This window comes from Hyalella azteca, unplaced genomic scaffold (genome assembly GCF_000764305.2).
Source record: "Hyalella azteca isolate HAZT.00-mixed unplaced genomic scaffold, Hazt_2.0.2 contig5640, whole genome shotgun sequence".
NCBI lineage: Eukaryota > Metazoa > Arthropoda > Malacostraca > Amphipoda > Hyalellidae > Hyalella > Hyalella azteca.
In genome coordinates, this window is record NW_025935823.1 from 287,406 (window position 1) to 293,557 (window position 6,152).

A 6,152-nucleotide genomic window follows, 5' to 3' on the forward strand; every position below is an offset into this window, starting at 1 on the left:
TTAATAACCAGCATCTTCACAGGCATCGGGAAAATATTATACTTTAACTATCGCAATTATTATGAATCAGTTCAGATTATGAAAGGGTTAATTATCCCAATTATGAACCAGTACAGACGATGAAAGGGTGAATTATTTCAATTTTGAGTCATTCCAGATTATGAAATTATGAATTATCTCGATTGTGAAGCAGTTCAGATGATAAAAGGGCGAATTATTTCAATTATGCATAGGAATTTTTGTAGAGTGATTGGCCACACCATCACCGACACGATTGTTAAGAGGAATAGAATAAGAAAAAATACATCGTATAACCGATAATATCAAATATATACCAATATGCAATGTAGATAACAATTATGCCTAGTATATGTAATAATAAATATATTTGCAGTGAGACAACAATAGTTCCATGATAAATGTAGACAGTCGGCGTCCAAAGCCCTCATCCATCCGAGGGTCGTTAGCGACTCCTCGTAACGATGCCTCTATTGTGCGCTCTAAACCTGGCATTAGGCAATACTCATTCCAAGCAATATATATTTAAATAATTATATATTCCAAGAAAAATATATTTACAAGAAACATATGATGGCCGTGTTGCCATGTTCGAAGAAAAGGTAAAATTCATTCGAGGAAATTAAATTATAATTTTGGTACACTACAAGTTATCCTATGATGATTATCAGGCAACTACACATCACTCATATACTCATATCACAAAAACTTATGCGTTGACTGGTCTATTGCATTTTCCGTGCCATTCACAGCTGAGATTAACGACGCTATATCATCACAGCGACATTTATAATCTCAAAAAGTTTCGTAGAATGTGGTTGATCTGGCGCACGTTTCGAATGGAGTTCACTAATTATTATGAAACATTTATTGCTCGCCTGCGCCGTGCAGAGATAAAGTTTTGATGGTGGTTTATTTATGGCATGTAAGATTTATTTGCCGGTCGTCTATTTATCCTGACTGTAATTTAGCAGGTATTATTCGTAATTAAATGACCTCGTTGAAATTATTCGTTTTCATTTTTTTAATAAAAATATCTGCAAGTATAAACTTTCATTATAACTCTTTTGCTATTTTGCCCCGGATTAATAAGACACTAGCAAATTATGGACATTGAAGAGAAAAATCTGCAAAGATTCAATGAGTTACCGTAAGATTGTTATAGTCACAATTACCACTAAAATCAGCAGACGCCGTTCTCGTGAAAATCGTCGTAAAATCCTCCATTATTTCTCTTGATTATAAGTCCCGTTTGAAAAAAATGAGTTGTTAATAAAATGATATCAGATTGAGAAGCTAACAAAGGTCCAGTTCAGTATAAAAGAAAATTTTCGTCGCCGAATGCTGCTTTCGCTTTTTTCCAAGCGCCTGATAAAAGGAACCGTGATTGTTGTCAATGATATTTTATAAATAATTTGTATTGCATTAATTTGATATTTTATACTGAAGCATAAAAGACGAGTGCGCCAATTACGTTTTAATTGATGGTTTGTGGTGCTTGTTTCACCGATTGAATACTTACTAATCGAATTATACGTTGTTTATAATAAATTGCATTGAAGATCGAAATCCTTTTCGTTTGAGTTGCAGCGTTAAAACTTTAAAATAATAGTCGATAATTAATTGAAAAATTAATGAATATTGAATACCTTGTAAAAGAATATGAAAATTCGCTGTCAAACCAATTAAGAATTGATAACTGTGGTCTTGAATTTTCAAATTCAAATGTTTAATCATTGGCTCGCAAGTGTGTTAATTTTCTATTGAACTTGTCGGAATTTTCAATACCTATCGTTATAATTAATTAAAAACAAATAATTCATTAATTTCTCCAATATATTATAACTTCAGAAATAATAAAGAAATTCTTTAATTCTTTCGAAAAAAATCATGTGATTACAATTGTAATTTACAGAACAGCAATTATTAGGCTATGTATGTATGAAAAAAGTCTGCAAAGACGTGTATACAAATGCATGTGATTCGTGACTCGTAGGTCGTTTTAAAAGCGACTGTAGCTCACCATGTATTCTAATAGAGACAGATTAAGTAAATGTTGCATGGTCTTATTCTCTATTCATTGTTAAATATATTTTACTGGTGTTAATTAAGTTTCTCTGGGAATGCACAGTTGTTTAAAGTTGTGACGATGTACATTGATCACCCTGTTAGCTGTGATTAGTAAAGTTGTAACGCAACTCACCATTACGGTTATTAAGATCATAAAGTGACGTACCACTACGGTCAGTAACGTCGTGAAATGACCAACCTTTATTGTTAATAGCGTCGTGAAACAACGTGCTTTTATGGTTAGTAACGTTGTGAAACAACGAACCTTTACGGTTAGTAACGTTGTGAAGCAACGAACTTTTACGATTAGTAACTTAGTGAAGCAACGAACCTCTACGGTTAGTAACTTAGTGAAGCTACGTACCTTTACGGTTATTAACTTAGTGAAGCAACAAACCTCTACGTAGTGAAGCTAAGTACCATTACGGTTAGTAACGCCAGAAATCCACTTCGATTGTCACCACCGGTAGGAATTTATACCTAAGTCAGGGTAAAATTCTTACAGTGTGCATCCGCTTCATCAGGAAAGGATAAGTTTAAACTTACGAGACCTCGAGCAAAGTTGAAGAAGTTTAAAGCAAGTTAGCAGTGAATAATTCCTGGAGAAGTTCAGTTTCTGGGGCGATTTCCCAGGCAGATCCATCATTAATCTTCATGGCAGCAAGCTCTTGAGACTATGCTTATTCTTCCTTAATTATTATCTCCTTTTTTCTACAAAGTTCCTCTAAAGTTACCCTAACAATATAAGAGTTACCCTAACAATTATTCAAGCTTGGGGTAATCGAGGCTCTAATTACACGCATACATCCCCACGGCGAGAACAATTAAAATTTTCTGGCAGTTGTTGTTTTTTACGGAATTTTATGAAAAATGCGAGCCCTCCAACAGCGACAGTCTTGATGACTTGGCTTACCTAAAAATACCCATTAAACAATGTGTGCTTGGCTTGGGGCCGTGATTGATGACTTCATTACACCTCAACGAGTCCAAAAAGAGAAAAACTACGGGGCTAAATTTTTGAGCGATTTTTAAGGTGATGCGAACGATCCTCAAAAAATCTATGGAAAGTGTGTGACCGCAATGTATCATTACAGCTGTCTTGGTTTATCAGGAAGAAAAGGGTAAGTTAACGTGCATATATTTCATAAAAATATTGATTTAGAAATATTTTTATGAAAAGTTTATTTTGAATTGTTCAAGTATTATTAATTAATTGGGAATTATAATGAATTAATTAAGCGAAGCCACTTAAAAGAGATAAGCTCATGAGCTTTAATAACCAGTAGCCACATCATTTGTAGATTTGAACTTAAATTATATCATAATCGTTGATAGACTTAATACATTTTATAGCAATCTTGACAAAGTCTCACTCATTTTTCTTAGTGTAAAAACCCTCTCACAAAGAGATAACTGCCCATGTTCACTTCGTGGGCGTAGCTACTGGGTGCCCACATCTATCGCGTGGGCGCAAGGCAGACAATCAGGCATCTGCCATTTACGCAGTAATGCATAACCTGAATTTCTGGACAATGACTGCCCGAAATAAATTTCAATCTGTTGGTTTTTACCTTGTTTTCTCGTTTTACCACAATTACCATTCAATGCAGATAAAATATCTTTAATTCCATGCACCACTGATTGAGTTTTTGGTGTGTGATATAATTATAATTGTAAATACGTTTCTTTTCATTAAAAACAATAGATTATATTGCAATTTATGATATACACGAAATAGAAGATGACGTTTTGAAAACGTTTTGTTCGCACAGGAGATAATGGGCGTTCGCGCGCACTATAAACGATGGAAATTTAGGTACCACAACGTAATCGTAACGTCTATTATTTATCTTTATCGTTATCGCTGCGATCCCATGGTGATAACCGCAATTTTCTGAAAGCATCTTTGCTTTTATTGCCTGTGGAGAAAGCGAATGCAGTTTTCCGGGCGCAGGGTTTTTATTAAGACCAAAAAGCGAATACGTTTGCCGTAAATTCTTGCCGGCGTATCGCGGGAAACTCAATCTCCTCGAATGGCGAGACGACGTTCGCAGCGAGAGGAACATTGGCACAGATGTTGACCATCCATGGTCGACAACGTCCGATGATACGGAATGATGTATCATCAGTAGTGATGATGTGTGTTGCGTGATGATGTGTCAAATTGAGTGATGATGTTTCATGCCGTGCGATGATGTGAAATGCCACGCGATGATGTGAAATACCGTTCGATGATGTGACATTATACGAAACGATGGGACATGCTTCGCAATGATTTGTAATGCCACTCGTGAATGTGTCATGCTGCGCGATGCTCTGCCGCACCGTGTACCATGCCGCACCGTGTACTGATACACCATGCCTTGCCATGGCAAGCCGTGGTTTGATGCCATGGCGCACTAACCTCGAAAGGATGGCCTGTGCAGCGAGCGTGTAACGCGCTTACGGCTTCGCCGCTCGAGATGTCGCGCGCGGTTTACCTTGAGGCTCAGGAGATCATCACACAAGTAGCGCACCTGTGTTGGAACAAGTCGAGTGCTGAAACCTCTTTAAAACGAGTATATTCTTATTGTGGCTGGTTTAACTTATGGTTAAACATCAAATATATATGGCTATAATTAAACTTACATCATTCATCTCATACTTTAAAGATCTATATTTTTTTATAATTATGTAAGACAGACGTATGAAATCTAATTAATCAAATTTGAAACTTTGTGCCGTTACCTAGCGAATTTCAACAACATTTGAAATGTAATTCCCTATTTTAACCGGACTAGCAGAGATCGTCTGCAACTAGTCCAATCTTGAAACAAATTTTGATTTTGATTAGGTTTCTCATTGAAAATATCCGTGAAACTCAAGTCTAATACTGTAAAAAACAAGATTGATTTTTTATTGGAGAAAGCATGAATAAAAACAAACAGATAATAGTGAGGGGGCTTTTTATTCGTTAGACTTTCAACAAATAGAGAAGAATATTTATTTAAAATATCTTTAAAATGTGCTGAATTTTATTTATAAACGATCCTTATCAATGTTTCAAACTATTAGATTTGTACAATGACACCCATTTAAACTTTGAAATAAAGAACAACGGGAGAATACAGCAATGAAAATAACGATGCCACATCACGTCCGATATATTTATCTATGGAATCTGTGAAAAATAACAATAAATGAAGGGTATATAATTATATATGTTATGAGATATTAGGAGTTAATTCACGGTTGAACACACAGCAAACTTTGCACTTTCCCTCACTTGATCTTCGTAGAATTCCGCACGGGAATCGCTGGAATGCGTTTGCTGTTGCGCTGCATTTCTCAACTTCTCAGTATTGCTGCCGTGCTACTCTCAGACAAATGAAAGGCTCATATTGTCCAAATAATGAAGCACTTTCTTACCAACAGTACGAGCAGAGAATTACCGTAGTATTGATTCGCATTTGAAGGGCTAAACTAGGTCAGGATGACTCATACAGGAGCAGAAAAGAATTGCTATATAGCGGATGTCTCACACATTTGTTTGAGTGTACAGGAGATATTTAATAAAGGCTTTCGAGTGTCAGCTGAAATATAGCAATGCTTGGGATCAATGCTGGATATAAGGGACTATAGACGTAACGCATTATAAACAAACGTCAATGTCTATAAAAAGAGCAAGGCATTGAAGTACCAGCTTCGCTATGTAATATATAACAAATATTTTAATTTTTCAAGGAAAAGCTGGGAATTGTGTCGTTGATTTTTACATTTCCTTTACTCATAGAAATACTTGTTTGGGTCATCTTAACCCAATTTGGTCCGGCAAAATGGCTGTCAGTGAAAAGTCTTCTTTCAGCTAGTGCTGAGGTATGAACTGTGTCAAGATATGGACAATAGAGCCCACTTGTTTGTATGAGAGTTGTGGTAAAACTTGATATCATTATATTTTTATTCTGGTCAAAAATATAAATGGCAACGTATTAAATGAATTAAATTTCTATAAAAGTTCCCAAACGTTTACAAAAATCGACAAAGGCAGCGAATTGTTTTCGATTTTTCAAACATTTGGTGAATTT